Genomic DNA, 17,817 nt, shown 5'->3' on the forward strand with positions numbered 1-17,817 from the left:
CTGTGATCTCAATCCTTTTCTAGGTAAATGCTAGTACATACGTTTTTTGATTTTGTTTTGTTTTAGTCACTTATGAAGCAGAAATTTATTCTCTTACAATCCTAGAGGAGAGGAAAGAGGAGCCCAAGATCATGTTGCCAGCATTATTGGTTCCTGGTGAAAACACTCCTTCCCCTCTCTTGTGAAGAGCCACCCCTCTCACAGTGTACAAAAAAAAAAATGTCTCTCTCTCTCTCTCTCTCTCTCTCTCTCTCTCTCTCTCTCTCTCTCTCTCTCCCTCTCTCTCTCCCTCCCTCTCTTCCTCCCTCCCTTCCTCCCTCCCTCCTCCTTTCTCTGTCTCTTTCCATCTCTGTCTCTCTGTCTTCCTCCTCCTTCTCTCTCTCCTTTTCAAAACACTACTTAAAACCTCCTATTTTTAACAGACAACATTTCAAATTGATATTGGCAAATGGCAATTACCTAACATGACTTTCAGTCTTGTGTCACAGCCTTTCTGGCCCTGAATATTGCCCTCCCCTGGAGAACAACCTTAGCTGATCTCCAGGAGCAAAATCAGGAGAGATTCACGTTTCCATGCAAATGTTTGTGTAATCTCTTGTGCTCTTTCAATGATGGCAAATGAATTGCCTTAGAGTCTAAAATATCAGCTTCTAAAAAAAGTTAAAGTGTCTGCCTTCTGGATAAGAATTCATATTCTTAGCCTCTCATGAAGTTCTTTTTGCCAGCTGACCCCCATTGTACACACCTCCTTATACACACACATACACACACCCATATACATACACACATATACACACATGTACCATACACACACACAGGAAAAACCAAGGCCAATATAGAAACGTCAATACCCAAGATACAATTCACAGACCACATGAAGCTCAAAGAGAAGGAAGACCTAATCAGTACCCCCAGAGCTCGTGTCTCTAGCTGCATATGTAGCAGAAGATGGCCTAGTTGGCCATCATTGGGAAGGGAGAACGCTTGGTCTAGCAAACTTTATATGCCCCAGTGCAGGGGAAAGCCAGGGCCAAGAAGTGGGAGTGAGTGGGTAGGAGAGCAGGGTGGGGGGAGGGTATAGGGGACTTTTGGGATAGCATTTGAAATGTAAATGAAGAAAATATCCAAGAAAAAAAAGGAGAAGGAAGACCAATGTGTGGATGCTTTGATCCTTCTTAGATGGGGGGAAAATATTCACGGGAGGAAAACTGGAGACAAAGTGTGGAGCAAAGAGTGAAGCAAAGGCCACCCAGAGACTGCCCCACCTGGGGATCCATCCCATATACAGTCACCAAACCCAGACACTATTGTGGATGCCAAGAAGTGCTTGCAGACAGTATCCTGATATAGCTGTCTCCTGAGAGGCTCTGCCAGAGCCTAACAAATACAGAGGCAGATGCTTGCAGTAAACCTTTGGACTGAGCATGGGGTCCCCAATGAAGGAGAAAGGACTGAATGAGTTGAATGAGGTTTGCAACACCATAGGAAGAACAGCAATATCAACTAATCAGACCCCCAGAGCTCCCAGGGACTAAACAACCAACCAAAGAGTACACATGGAGTGGCCCATAGCTCCAGCTGCATATGTAGCAGAGGATGGCCTTGTCAGGCATCAATGGGAGGAGAGGTCCTTGGTCCTGTGAAGGCTCAATGGCCCAGTGTAGGGGAATGTCAGACCAGGGAGGCAGGAGTGGGTGGGTGGGTGTGGGGATTCCCTCATAGAAGCAGGGAGAAGGGGAATGGGATAGGGGGTTTCTGTCGGGAGTAGGGGGACCAGGAAAGGTGATAACATTTGAAATGTAAATAAAGGAAATATCCAGTAAAACACAAACAAACAAACAAAAACATGCCACATCTGCCCTGAATTCATACTCCACACTAAAATCATTATGGCACTTTATTTTCACATGCCAACAAACCATTTTTAAATTACAAGTAAAGAAAAATACCATTTATTTCCAAGAGAATAAAAATGAATGCCAGCTTTGAGAGCAAGAAAGGAAAACAGCTTTGAGGGTCCTGAATAATAGAATGTGGATGCCACATTGATGCTTTTGTCTTTTTGTAAGTCTCTCCTAAGACAAAGGTGTGAGCTGGCACTCTTCATTCCTCCTCCTTCCTCTCTCTCCCCTTCCTTTCTCCCTCCCCCCTTCCTCTGTCTCTGTCTCTGTCTCTGTCTCTGTCTCTGTCTCTGTCTGTGTGTGTGTGTGTGTGTGTGTGTGTGTGTGTGTGTGTGTGGACTGTGTGACTGAGCTATAGAAATTACTCTATGGGCTGCCTCTCAGATGACTATGTATGAAACATCAGTCAAGGGAATCAGTTCAATCAACTTCCCTGTCTGGGTATAGAGGCTTCTAGAAAATCCTCAGGAAGGAACAATGAAGTCTTGATGAGTGACTTAGCACTGCACCTCTATATCAAGTTTTCTTATCCTCAATGGTGTTGACATTTGAAGCAGGATATTGTCTGTCGTGGAGGCCTGTCTTGTGCGTGGTGGGATGTTCAGCCTCAGCAGTGTTCCTAGCTTCTACCCACTAGACACCAGTAGCACCCCCACCCACCTCTTGTCATTCAGTTGTGATAACTGAGAATGCCTCCAGACATTGCCAAATATCTCCCCACCACCACCACCACAGATAAATTTGCCCCAGTGAGAACCACTGCCCTACAAGAGGCAGACTTAAGCCTGGACAGATTTCACTTCAGAGTTAAATCAGAGTGTTCAGTCCCACACATTCCTGAATCATATCTTGCTAACACCCACCCCTGCTCATAGGGACAACTGGTCGCCTTGTGGAGAGAAATCTGCTCAACCCTCGCCAAGCATAGAAAGATGATCTAGATGCAACGTTATCACTAGAGACAGTGGTACACACACATAGTTTATGGTTCTGATTAAAACTTGGTCCTTAGGGCATAAGCCAACCAGGCTCCTAGCACAGGGCAACCCCTCCATCCTCCTCTTAATCACCTCCTGCTCTTCTTATGGCTACCCACCCTCTCCTTCCATAGAAGCCACAAACTCAGCCCTTCATTGTACCATCTTTAGCTCAATGATCCCAAGTTTCCTTCTGACCTAAGTGCCCACACTGAATGCTATCGTTTGATCCCTGCCAGCTGCTTGGCCTCTTCCCATAGATGCTGCCTTGCTGCTAACACTTAGTAAGCCAAGAAAGAGCGCTCTCTTTCTACCCCCAGGGTTTCACAGTCAGTCTCTCTTCATTTATAAAAATGCTACCAACATGCCTAGTGTCACATGAGGTAGTAACTCAGGAGTCATTCTTGGAAGGTCCTCCCTCAGTGTCATTCTCTGTTGTAGTGAAGCCCACCACTCATGCTTCTGCAAGGATTCTCATTAACTACATAGGGTCTCACAAAAACAAAAAGACATCAAATAGAAAGAAGCCTTTGGAGAAGAAAAGGCAGTAATGGGGTGAGAAAAATAATTGTGAACATAACTAAAATCAATTGTACATATAAGTGAAATTACCAATGAAATTTTTAAATCTATAAAAAATAATTAAAGAAACTCTTTCCTCTTTTGTCTCTTTGCAATATGCAATATAATCCAGGCATGGATCCTCCACCCACTGCAGCTCTGAGACCCGGTGTGAGCCTATGATTGGGGGCCAGAAATGTCATTGGCCTGTCATGCAGATGAATGATGCCCCTGGAACAGTACAGAAAGCAAGTGCAGGACCATACCCAGGAGTTCTCCTTCTGTGTTCCAACCTGCATCACCTCTCACCAGGATCCCAGAGCAAGCACCCAACACTTCCTGTTATTTCATCTCTGTTCCCAAGAGACCTCCATTCTTCACCTAACAACCACCAAGGGTGAGGTTTTTGAAAGTCTGCACCTTAAGTAATGTTGTCATACAACTGAAATCCCCTCAATAGTTTCCCAGCTCTCTTCACATAAAATCCACATGCAATATTCCATGTTCCAGGACTTGCTTGATCTGGTTTCTTTAACTCTTTCCAATTATCTATTGGCTTCCCCTTCCTCCCATCTCTCTGTTTCTCTATCTCTGTTTCTGTCTCTCTCTGTGTATTTCTCTATGTCTCTCTGAGTCTGTCGTGTGTGTGTGTGTGTGTGTGTGTGTGTGTGTGTGTGTGTGTGTGTGTGTGTGCAGGTGCACAAGTCTGTGAGGGCTAGAGGTCAACCTTGGGTATTATTTCTCAGGTGATGTCCACTTCTTTGGAAGGCTCTCACTGGCCTGGGTTTCACTATTAGACTGTGCTTGCTGATTGGCAAGTTCCAGGGAACAAGCATCTGTACCACTCTGGCGCTGAGAGGACAGGTGTGTGCCACCACACCCAGCTTTTTTACTTTCCAAGCAGTTCTGCTTTTTCACCGGCACTTTCTCAGCTGAACAAGCTCTTCCGAGCCCCACTAGCTTTTTTGCTCCATACTAAAAGATGTTCTTTCCTGTCTCCAAAGATTATTTCTTTGCAGCCCCAGGATACCCACGGTACTTTGCAAACTCACACTTCCAATAACTTTATTTGGTCAAGTCCTTCTGACTTCTCAACCTCCATTTAACTTAGACTGCTGCTGTGGTGATAAGCCAAACACACCCTGTTTTCTTCAGGACACACCTCACAACCTTGACTGTATTCGGTCAAGTGTTTTCTTCATTTCTGCATTCCTAGAACTTAGCACAGTACTGAGGCTGTAGTACTGACTCAATCAGCACTCTGAGGTAAGTAGACAGGTGAACACCACCATGAGGAGATGGCCATTGCTAATGCTTTTTGGTGTGCTGTTCCATCTTAACATTTTTATTTGTTAAAGCTAGGGATTAAGATATAAACACATATAAATAGGTAAAGTACAAGAGAATTAAGAAGTATTTATGATTCAGGAATGAGAGTGAACATCACCTCCTTGGAAACCATCAGCTATCATCTCAAATGGAAGGAAGGCTGCTCTCCATCATGGTAGCAGCCCCTTGCTTCAGCTAAGTCTTGTTCTTAATGTGTGCTTATTTCTCTCTCTTGAGGCACCAATGTACTCTCCATGAAGCCCGGGATCAAGTTCATCTTGTTTGATATTAAAGGCCCTGTGCCTAATAGTCCCCTGGTGAAAGCAAGTGTTCAATAAATGTTTGTGGAATGATGAATGACTGAATATCTGAAGTTTCTCTGCCCAGAAAAAAAAAAAAATCCAGATCTTTATTCAAACTGCCTCCTGGACTTAAGAGGAAACCCTTGAACTGCACTTAGCATTGTAAGGCCCTCATCAGCTGCACAGAGACACTGACAGGTTTAAGATGTCCTCTGTCCAAAGCTGTTACATGCACTTGGCTCAGCTGCAGAAGGCAGTGACATTTACTCTGATGAGGGATGAAGGCTTTGCCTTTCTGGTCTGAAAACAGAGCCCTGTAACCCATCTGTTGACAGCAGACGTTCTGGGTTCTTCTATCGCCTAATCAGAATGACAGCAAACTTCAGCCTGAATCTCTTTGTGCAATGATGTGGTGCTAGGACCAGATTTAAAATGAAGAAGCTGCAGAGGGTTTAGACTAAGGGACAAAGACCAAGAAGGTCTCTAGTCAGAATAAGGGAAATGAGAGCAGCCATGGTATCCATACACACTGGGGTCAGTAGTTTTCTTTTCCATATTCGTCCTTGACAGAACTAGCCCATCTCTTCGGCCTAACTAGGGGCAAAAATGTAGCATGGAATACAAGTCCAGGGGATAATGATGCAATCCAGCTGTCACGGTGGTGATGCCAGACTATCCCCAACATGCAAGTGTGTTATTTGGTCTGCCTAACATTTGTTTTAAAGAGTTAAATGGGGGGCTGGTGAGATGGCTTAGTGGTTAAGAGCACCGACTGCTCTTCCAAAGGACCTGAATCCAAATCCCAGCAACCACATGGTGGCTCACAACCATCCATAATGAGATCTGATGCCCTCTTCTGGGGTGTCTGAAGACAGATACAGTGTACTTACATATAATAAATAAAAAAATAAATAAATAAATAAATAAATCTTTTTAAAAAGTTAAATGGTTTAATAGAATGTCTGAATGAAATTTTTCCATATTAAAACTAATTTCTGGGTTTACTTTAAAAAAAAATAGAACTGGTATTTTAGTGTGTCAATAACAGTTGAACCTGGACAGTTACTTGAGGCTTTGGGCAGAGCAGGCTGTGTGAGCTCATTTCCTGTGAGAACTCAGGAGATCTCAGATCCAAGCTTTGTTCCCCAATCTACTTTTACTTAGAAATGCTGTCCTTGATGGCCCCCAGGGCCTAGTAATGAATAGTCTCCATTTCGCCATCCTGTTCCTAGTGAGTCTTCACTGAGTTCCTGACTGCTGTCATGAGTAGTAGGAGACATGCCACTCAGAGTTTTTGAGATTTGTCTGGGCTCAGTTTTTGTGTTGTTGTTGAGGGAGGGCAGTGTTGTGGGTTGAATATGGGCTTTGAGCATGCTCACCTAGAGTCTCCTACTCAGCCATAGACTTAGTCCTCTGTTTACTTTTGTGTGACAAGTCTCCCTAAGTATCCCAGCCTGGCTTTGTCCTCAGTCAGTAGCTGAGACTGACCTTGAACTTGCCATCCTCTTGCCTCAACCTCTCCCCAGCAGCTAGAATTTCAGGCCTTAGTCTCCAAGACTCACTATGTTGAGGGGAAGAGGACACAGAATTCTTAAGGTAATATAACTATGGCATGTCTTCTTAAGGCGTTTATTTCATTCAAACATTTGAGGACTATGTTTTAAAAATTTTTGAGCTTGTATCCATTACCAAGCACTACTAATGAAAGATTGTTTTTCTAAGCTAATTAATCTTATGAATGTTGTTTATGTGTGAAATACATTCCTTTTGTCTGCATAAATGTCTATGTACTATGTGTATGTAGTGCCTGCAGAAATTGAAGGAAGGCATTGGGTCCCCGGGTACTGGAGTTATAGACAATTGTGAGCTGCACTGTCAGTGCTGGCAGTTGAACCTGGGTCCTTTGGAAGATCAGCCAAAGCTCTTAATCACTGAGCTACCTCTCCAGCTCCCATCTACATTTGTAAACAAAGCTTGGTATACACATCCGTTTTCATCTCTCTAATTCTACAGAAAATCCACAGCTCTTACATAATTCAATCCTTGCCACAAGCTTTCTTAGCTTCTTATTTTAACTCAAATCCCTTTCCGACAATAATGAGATTCTGATAACACAAACAGAGCAAAGCTTACAACTTGTCACTTAGGTTTCAGTGTCACTGTTCCTGTGTCTTTTCACAGGACAGGAACTTACAAACTATTTTGTCAATTTGTAACATGCCTTAGGGTTTAAAACCCAGAGGCTTGAAGAACAAGCTTGAAACCAGTAAAAACAAGTACCACGGTGGGAGAAATTCAAAAGAACCTGGGATCTCCCCAGACATTGAGACAAAGAGGACTCTTCTGGCCCCAACTCCTGACCTGGTTAGATCACATTAGGTGATCGTCACAATTCAGTGTGCTTGGAGTTAGGACCTGGAGAGATGACTTGGCAGTTACAAGTGCCTGCTGCTCTTTCCAAGAACCTGAGTTGGATTCCCAGCACCCACATGATAGCGCACAACCATCTGTAACTTCAGCTCTAGGGGTTTCAACACCCTCTTCTGCAACTGCACTCATATGCACTTATCTATACACAGACATACACATATACACACAACTTTAAAAATAAGAAACCTGTATATCACTCAACAGGAAAGAAATTAAACCTCATACTGGAAACCTAGCCAGCTTTCTCGGGCTAATGACGTTACTGACCATAGAAAAGAATCCACCAGTGTGCTAGAGCAGCATAGCTCTTCATTGCGTTCTAAATCTCATCCTTATAACAGCAGATAAATGTAGGCATCACCCCTCAAAGAGGCTTCTCTTGACCATAAATTTAAAAAGAGCAAGGAGAGGTGTCTGTGTGGGGGCTTAGAGGGAGAAAAAGAGAGGAGCAAATTAAATAAATGTTTTATAATCTCAAAAAAAAAAGAAAGAATTATTTTTAAAGAGCTTCTCTTTACAGCAAATGGAGACATCACCAAAAACTACAACTGAACACAATGCGGGAACCAACTGGATCTCACTGTTCCTTTATATTGTTCTCCACTGTACCCACATTTCTTAGTGGAGGTTTGCTCTTTTTCTATCTATTGTAATGCTAGGTGTGGGCTTCCAAGAGCTGTTCCTGAGAGAGTCCTCACATACACCTTGGCCTCAAGTTATTTCTGATTGGTAAATAAAGATGCCAACAACTAATAGTTAGACAGAAAGATATAGGTGGGGTTTAGGATTTGGAGACCAGAGGTAGGAAAGGACACACAAGGGAGAAGGGGAGGAGGAAGAAGGAGAAGCTGCCTTGTGTTACAAGTGTGACCCTGAGGCCTGGCCAATTGGAGCTAAGAGCAGACCAGATGAAACATAGTAAGTAATAACCCAAGGTTACTAATTAAAAAAAAAAAGTAGATTCTAACAACATAGAGAATAGGCAGTCACCCAGCTTTTGCATTGCTGCAAATATAAGGTTGTGTGTGTGTGTTTTATCCAGGAACTCAATGATCTAAGGCAGGGTAGAAACTCTGGGTCAGGATTAAAATATTTCTACAACATATTTGCACTCAATGTGGTACCAAAACTCACTTTAAAGATCCCTGAAGAGAAAACACACACCATTCCTTTAAGATTAGGAGGCGAGGAATTCATAGAGTAAGCTAAGACACAGCTGCACCCCCCTCCAAACCAAACCTAACAACACGATAAGTGGCAGGCTCAGCCTCCAGCCTGAGGTCTTCTCAAGTGTGCCTCTGCTCCACTGTAGAGGAAGCTTAATCACACAGATGCTAAAGGCTTCTGCTACACAATAAAACAGGCTGCTCAGAGGGCAAAAAGCAAGGCTGCATGCCTCGCACACTCAAAGAAAGGATAGAGAATAAACGGAAATGTGAGCGTCTGTACTATCATAAACAACGGGGTGCTTGCACGTGCTCGTCACGGAAGGACTGAGGTGCTGAGCCCAGCACGTGACACACGTGGGCCTGAAACTAGCCTGGTATAGTAAACAGAAGGGAATTTCAATAGAGTTAAATACAAGGAAGAATGTTAATTCAATTTATATAAAGAGAAGGGGGATGAAAGTATATTTATCCAGAGATGTTAATCTGCATAGAAGGGAGAAATAAATGAAAATTCCTTTAAATGTCTTTTGAAGGAAGAAATAAATGGAAATGTAAGCTGTCGATACTATAGTAAACAGCTGGGTTCTTTCAAAGGGGGCTCCACAAGAAGACTGGGACTGCTTATCTTAACACATGACACATACATTGGCCTAAAAACAAACGTACACAGTAAATAAAAGAAAATTTCCATAAAGTAAAATATAGAAAAAATATTACTTCAGTTAATATAAAGAGAAAGGGGATATAAGCATATCAACAAGTGCATTCATGTTCCTGTATATTGACCTCGACTGTAAGTAAAGGACCTTTCTGCAATATTTATTTTATTTTTCAGTACATGTGAGAATTCTTGGGAAAATATATAAAGTTAGCTTGAACCTTCATTTGTTTTCACTGTACACTTTGAAGCCACCGGTAACAACAGCATATCTACCCATAACACTGCGCTGAGCACTGTGCCTCTTTCTTTTTTTTTTTTTTCATCATTGTTAGGTGATTTTAATACTAGCTTTTAAATATAACTGGTAGATGCCTTGAAGGATTACTGTAGCACGCAGCTCCCTACACAGAGAGGTACTGATTAGAGTTTTCACACTCAGAGTTCATAAGGTTTCTGGAGAATTGAAAAGACTGAAGGGACAACCCAGAAAAGGTGACTTAGCTCCATGCTCAGTATCAAGAACGGTCTTCCTTGGAGGTTGTTTGTTTAGCTAATTCTTTCTATTGTCAGACACAAGTACAAAGTCAGAGGACATCTTTAGTACCTTCACAGGGCACTGTAATAGAACTGGCTCAAGAGTTAGAGGAAGACGGCTCATCTTAGAGAAAATGAACTGTCTGTGGCTATTGGCTCAGTTATCCATGATAAAAGCTTCAGTCTTGCTCCTTGTAAAGATCAGAACCTCTGGCTTTCCTGCAAATCCAGTGGTGCATGTTTCCTTGAGGCATCTCTGTAGATCATAGCTCACCAAGGGACATGTCAAGTAAGCAGTATAACTTTTTCACTAGAAGATGACTCTGACAGAATTTCTCCCAGGCCAGGCTGCCTTCCCCACCTCTCCAATAGCTTCATGACCTTGGTTTGGTGGTTATCTTGACATGCCTTACCCATCAGGGTATAAACCATTCTACCTCCAGCAACAGTCTATGCTAGCCTGTGTTCCCCAAAACACTTAGCAAGACAGGGAAGAGCGGAAAGCTGGGCTAAAACCCTTCATCAATCTCTGATATCTTCTAACAACAAATTGAACAAGATATAAATGAGCTTATAGATTCATAAAACTGACTCTAAAGTCCTTTGACACATTACAAAGCATAGTTCAAGCAAAACCTCATCCCTGACCATGCATAGATTCTGAACATCAGCTCTCACAGTAAGTTTCATCCCATTCTCCATTGACCAACCTCACTGGTATCCTAGTTCTTCCAAGAGACAGCTCTTTATAAATGAGAGGTTTGATGTATTCTCTTTATTTTGTTTGGAATCTCTAACCCAGTCCTTCTCATCCAATGACTTTCTAAAATATCCATAATCACCCAGACATATCCCCAACCATCCTATCAAAACTGGTCCCAGAAAAGCCTGGTGCTTCAGGGGCTTCAAGTCAGTGGTCCTAGTTCCATAGGAGGCTGAGGAAGGAGGATAACTGGAGTCCAGAAGTTCAACCAACTCATGTTGGCATGGCCAACATGTCAAGACTTCACCTTGAAACAAACCAATTGTGGTAGCCTATACCATAATCGGGGACACAGAGTAAAAGGCAGAGGCAGGTGGATTTCTGAGTTTGAGGCCAGCCTGGTCTACAAAGTGAGTTCCAGGACAGCCAGGGCTATACAGAGAAACCCTGTCTTGAAAAAACAAAACAAAACAAAACTGTTGCGGCCTGCCCGCAGTCCACAACACGAACGGTTCAACTGAGAATGGCAGTTCGCTGAAAAGAGAGAGGAATCTAGACGGGGCGGAAGAAACAATGGAGCCAAGACAACAAACATTCTGATCAAGGCCCAATTTTACTATTTTCAGACCCTCAGTTATAAAGGAAGGGGGAGGGAACCCAATATCCCGCCAAGTAACTCAGGGTCCAGTAGCAGGACGAACACGTGTGTGCCTCCAGGCAGCAAAGGCAGGTTCCAGCAGTNGGCGTGGCAGGACGAATGAGCACGTAGCTCCACCCTTGAGCAAGCAGGTTCCAGGCTGGGGGAAGGGAGGCCACACAAAACAAACAAACAAAATAAAAAAACCTCATTCAAAAACTGCAACGGTAACCTAAACTTTGATCCTGATTGTATTTTGTATTTTTCCACAATACTAATCACAGTTTATAGTGATTTATGAAGGTAGTATGCATCTTTCCTGACAGACAATGAACATAACATGTGTTTTTCCAGATAGATGATGAGTCCCATGAGAACAGAGATGTTGGCATAAATATTTTGCAGTCTATTTAAAAAAAATGTTCAACCTCCCCTTTTGCCCACCACCCACTAGAGAAACGTTATTAAATATGGGGGAAGTGAACCAGTTCAGCAAGAGTTCTTTGGGGGTGAGCTCAAACTTCTTTGTCAGCAGTTCAGTCCCATAGCAAACACCAAAGACGAACCATGCTGCAGTCCAGTCCTCTAGGCAGGCAGACACCACACACAAACCAGCAGCTATAGTTTAATCCTGAGGAAACCATAAGGCTCACCAACTGACCTGAGATCACTGAAGTACCCAGAAGCCGTAGGAACCTCACAAGAAGTTCTTTGAGGAGTTTCTCTCTGGTGTCACCACTAGTGCATACCAGTAATCACAATGTAAGGTCAACCAATACATGCTTGTCGTTAGTAAAGAATAGTGAGGTGGAGCAAACCAAACCCATGCGCTCTTCCTCTCTCTGTGGGGTCACATTTATACTCCTTCATCACACATCCTTTCATGTTTTTGCTATAGCCAAACATCCTTTCACCTGTGTATGCTTCAGGAAAACATTCTTTCACATTTGTTTTAGCAAGACATCCTTTCACCTATGTGCCCCAGCAAAACATCGTTTGACATAACTGACTTTCAAAAGAAACTAGAAATTTCCACTTCACAGTCATACCTATCTCACCTGGCGGTCAGCAAACATTTTTCTGTCAAACATTTGACAATAACATTTTTAGGCATGACAGCTATTCAACCTTTGTGCTCTGTTATGAAAAAAAAATCACATACAATTCATAAATTAGTGTAGCTGCATTCCAGTCAAACTTTATTCATAAGATGATAATAGTGAGCCATATTCAGTACCATGACTGTTCTGAGTTGGTGTCTTGCTATGTTGACCAGGCTGAGCTTGAACTCCTAGACTCAAATGACCCACACCTTCTTAACCCTCCCAAGGAGCTGGGACCACCAGTGGGTAACACCACTTTTAACAGGATGCTTGGTATAGCTCTTTATTATGCCCACAGTGTCAACTGAAGCACCTATCACATAGCACAACACAGGTCTATTGCATAAATGGATATGTGAATGTGTGGTCCACAGTCAGGTTAGACTTGTGTCTGGGACTTTGCAGTTTTGAGTTTTCTCCATATTCTACTTAAAGTTTCTCATCTGAGTCCAGTCAATTTCGTTTCTTTTCTTCATTATTTCCCAACTTGATGTTAATTTGCTGTTCGACAAGTGGCTTTCTCTAAGCTTCACTGAATTTAATCTCAGAGCCATCTTTTGGCTGTTTAGTAATGTCCATAATTCATCTCTCAGTGACTTGGGTTAAACACGTACATTTTTACTTTTATCAATTCTAATACACTGTATTCAATGGTTAGCTATGTAATGATTTTCCCTGAGTGATAGCAGTATGCCCAACATACCTCCCTTTTGTTTGTCATAAAAGGTAAGGAATTAGGAAGGGTGACTGCTGAGGTAGGAGTGGGGGTACCTTGCTCTTTAGACTGCTTTCTGTTGTCTGGGGGAAGGGCAGACCAGGCCCTGGGCTGAAGCAGTTAAGCGCAGGGCAGGGTATGTCAGCCATGCCCTGAGGGTTGGAACTGAGGGTTGCTGGTTGACAGCCACGTTGGCTTTGATAATGTTAAATGGGCATCTTAGTCCCTGCTTGTCCGGGTTTGAGACTTAATGAATAATGCTTTTGGTCTTGGATTTATGTTGTAATATCACTTTTCAAATAAATATATAATCTGCTCATGACCTAAGCTGCATGTTTCACTCTCAAAATCACCATTGCAGACATGTTTTGAACATTGTTTACTTCTATGATGGGGGTGGTGAGGGACAAAATGTCAGACCTGCAAGGTCCTTCTTCAAAATGTTTCTCTGCCTAAAGTTCAGAAAATACTACACATTACATTGTCTCCCTTGGAAATCAGTGAGACCCATAAGAACGTTTAAGACTTATAAGTTCCCTAATCACAAAACCAATTTGTAGATTAGCCTAAAGTTTTTCTATTTTATTGAAACATGGATGCTTCTCGTTCCTTTCAACCTGCGAATTTTCCGTGAAAAACACTTTCAGAAACATGTCTAAGATGTCAATTTCCTGTCCTATCTTGCCCTTCCATCCTCCCTTGCAAGGTCCCCTAGCCTGAAAGGACGTCTAAGACATAAACTGCTGTTTCAAGGTAAAACTGTGACTCTGTGATCCTGAGTCTACCCTAACAGAGGCAGTTTAGCCTCTCCAGACAGGAGCTTCCTCCATGGTCACATTCTTCATATTTATGAGAAGCACATGTATGTGGTATGAAAAGCCACAGGTGCTCCATGTCTGCCGGGAGAGGAAGAGTCCGTTTCCTCCAGGGATGGACTCTCACATAGACTGCTCAGCCAAAGGGATCAGCCCTGGACAAACGGGCATGTGAACTGAGGTGCATAGTTTACACGCCAAGGCAGACCTGGCCTCCAGGTTCTTCCAATGTCCATCAGTCTCTACCCTGAACTTTACAGCCTGGGGGTGGGACTACCCTTCCCCCAGAGGACCTTCCCTATAGAATCCGGACAGTTTGGGGTTTCTGCCTCCTTGTTCCTTCTATGTACACACTTTATTTCTCTTCTTCCTCTCCTCTGTCTCCCTCCCCATAGAGACTTCTCTGGCCTCCTTCCTTGGAGCCATTGAACTTGCCTGCCTAAGAGCAGTTTCCCAATAAACCTGAATTTATATATATTTTAATTTGGCTTGAGTTGGCTCATTTCACTGGCAGAGAAATAACTTATCATATGTGTGCAAGTATAATTTATGTATATCATATAGATAATAAATAGGAGATCATGGATTTGGATTTGGGAAGGAAAGGGGGAACATGAGAGGAATTGGAGGGGAAGGGAAGGTTAGAAGTGATATAGATGCTCAAAACAATAATCAAAAAATAAAGTTTACCTGCCTGCCTGGGTCTGGGTGCCCTGCATCCAGCTATTCTGGGTCTTACTCTGTCTCCCTATACCTAGAATGGTCCTATACTATGCAAGATTTCACTTGTCTTTGCTGTTTGGACCCAAGAGCCACCTACAAGTAGCTCCATCCGTGGGAGAGAGATGTTTTAAGTGGTGGATCTCAGAGTCTTTACCCTGTCTTTGGACACTTACCACCAGGCTATTTCCCACTAGGAAGTGAGGCACAGGAACGGTTTGAGGTAAGCATGGAAAAGGGAAAAGGGAATGAGAGAAGAAAGTGAGAGGGAAAAACAAAAGACGAACGCTGCATTTCCTCCCTCAAATGCAGTCTTTAAATACATACTGGGACATATTTATAATAGGAAAGAAGGCAGGAGCCTACCATGGGAATGAGAGGACAGTCATGTGGGGTGGAGCATGAAGAAGAGCAATGAGAGAAACATGGGTAAGCACAATGACAGATGTGCATAGAGATATCATTATATGATTATTTTATGTACAGATTTTTAATGGGGATATCTTTGGTAGAAACACACCACAGACTGGCTACTAGAGTAGAAAAACCTGCCCCTTTGAGATTGCAAGTTTAAAAACCCAACATGACCTCTGAGTGTCTTTACATTTGTAGCTGTTTCTAGAGGTTTTCTACCTCAGATCTATGCCATAGCAGCCTCACTGGCTCAGAAGGCTCTCTGTGTGCCTCGGGGATGGCAGTGGTCATGGACCCACAATGCAGATCCCTGTAATGTTATGTGACTCAGCGCTAGAGAATTTGTCCATCATCCTCTGAGCTCTATTGTCCCTCTCTCCTCCCTGTCAAAGCCATTTGACAGCCATGGCAACGAAGACGTCATCTTTCTCTTCACATTTGTTTCCTTCATGCTTCCTGTTGCCCACTGAACCTTCCCTGGCTGGCTGTCAGATACACTCAGCCCAGCAGCTTCGCTCTGAAACTGGCTTTGTTTCTTATATTTGTTTTATCTGTACTTCTCACGAATTGAATCTCTCTCACTTGTACATATGGGTTTATCGGATTTCCTATGTGGCTGCCTCCACCACCCAGCCATCTCTGTTCATGTCCTCTGCCTCCTTCACCCTAGTCTTCCTTACAGAATTTACCCTTCATGGCTGTCCTGCTCCTAACTGGAGTCCTTGGTTTTCTATCTTTTTAGCAGAGTGCTGTTTTCCTTTCTGATGTATCTGGGAGCCTCTGTCTCCTCTCAAAATTAATATCTTTTCCTTTCTCCCCATATTCCCAAAGATCTCATTCTCTGTGCTTATGGGGATGGGTTTGTTAAATGTCTTCCTACTCCCCAAGGCTATCTATCATTCTCCCTGATTCACGAGATGCTGGAATGCAGGGGCCAACCATGCCCAATCAGTACTGGAAGTGGTTGTCTGAACGACAAGACCATGTTTACACATTTTGTCCCGGACTTTTTGAGGCTGCTAGAATGGATGCTGTTCTCATGTGAGGGGTGGGGCGGAGGTGTGTGTTCCCTGGCTATAGTGGGGCCATCTGTTCTATGTCTTTCCCAAGCAGGAAGAGCACTAAAGACCTTCATTTCCAAAAGCTCTCAAATCCCCAATCCCAAGGTCCTTTAAGAGCTTACTAAGGGCACCATGGCTATTACAGCCATGAAGTAGAAAGACCTGGAGCCATGAGGAAGTAACCTGTCTGAAGAGACAGCACTTTGCTTCCTGGGCCTAGGAGCAGGGCTCTTCCCCTGATACTACCAGCGTGGTCTAGGATAGACAGCCATGCCTCCTCCTCCCTGAGAAAAAAAGCTAATCTGGCACCTTAGGGCTTGTCACTTGGTACTTTCTGTTTCTTTAGGCTGTTCTTATAAGAACAGCAGCAGCATCTCCAATTCTGGTGTGATGTGTTACCTCTTCTCATTACTTCTCCTCCTCCTCCTCCTCATCATCATCATCATCATCCTTCTTTTGCAAAAGCAAGATGTTTATTTTCCAGCGTTCCAGGTCGTTCCAGGTCGACCTTCGCTTAGTCCCTCAAGGCGAGATACTAAGAAAGTGACCCCAAATGGCTATTACAAGCAGTTTTTATACTTTTTAGGGGCACAGGTTACATCAGCAAGGTTACAGTTCAAACTTATTGGCTAAGCATATTATCCTTTAAATCTATGCTAGCAAGCATGACACGCATCTGAACTCTACCTGGGACTTTCCAGAGGGTCAGGTGACTGTCAGTCAGTACATTCTAAGAATTTTTACTCAAGAATGGTCCTGTGGGTGGAGAGTGGAACTTGGCATAGCCCTGACTCCAGGCAGGAGGGGGAAGCTGTAAGGAGGGTGGGACTGGAAAACCCCTCTGGGTCCCTCATTCTCCCCTTTTTCTTGCACAAACTCCAATCCTGAAGTTATTCTTCAGGTCCTGTCCTCAGGGTCTCATATTGTTGGCCCAGAACCATCAGCTACACTGCTCCTATTCTCTCTTTTATGAAGGCTATAAGCTTGTTCAATATGCAGGGTCCAAAGGTCAACAATAGAAGGAGAACAATTAGGAGTCCTAACAAGGTGGATATGAGGGTGGTTAACAAAGGGGAGGAGTTAAACCAGGACTCAAACCAGCCCTGACTCTGTTCTCTTTCTCTCTTCAGCTTGGCTAACCCTTCTCTCACCTTGGCCATGGAATCTTTAACTACCCCCAGAATGGTCTCCAGTATGTGCTTTCTGATGTTTCACATCCCCAGGTAGCACAGAAAAAGTGGTTGGCCCCTTAACACTGATGGGCCTGCTGCTGGCTTCTCCCATCTTGGGAGCACACATATATGGAGGTTTCTCCCAGAACACTCCTCAACTTTGGGTCTCTGCACCCTAAGCCTCACCCCACAAGGTCACTTCTGGGACATGGTTTACATTCACAACTCCCTTGTCCCCCACATTTGGGCAATCCCTCCCCCTGTGTCACCAGGACAGGGACATCCCAGTAGTCAAGGCCCACCACTAAATCACAGAGATCAAAGACAAGGTCTGGCCACCAGATACAATGCAGGTGTTCTTCTGTAGTGGATCAAGCCACATCCCCAGTGACTAAGTCACCCTGCCAAGTCACCTTGGTAGGGTTGTGGGGGAAGTTGAGGCTCAGCACTGAAGAATCACCATTGTCATCTCATGGTTTCTCTGGCCTTGCAGAAGGGGGTTGTTTGGGTGTCTGGCTGCTATCTAGTTGGTGTCAGGCACCAGTGCTGGTCTGATGTGAATACAGGCAGTTACTCCATTCACTTTAACCAGGAAAGTTTGATTCCAAGTTTT

This window comes from Mus caroli, chromosome 16 (genome assembly GCF_900094665.2).
Source record: "Mus caroli chromosome 16, CAROLI_EIJ_v1.1, whole genome shotgun sequence".
Taxonomy (NCBI): Eukaryota; Metazoa; Chordata; class Mammalia; order Rodentia; family Muridae; genus Mus; species Mus caroli.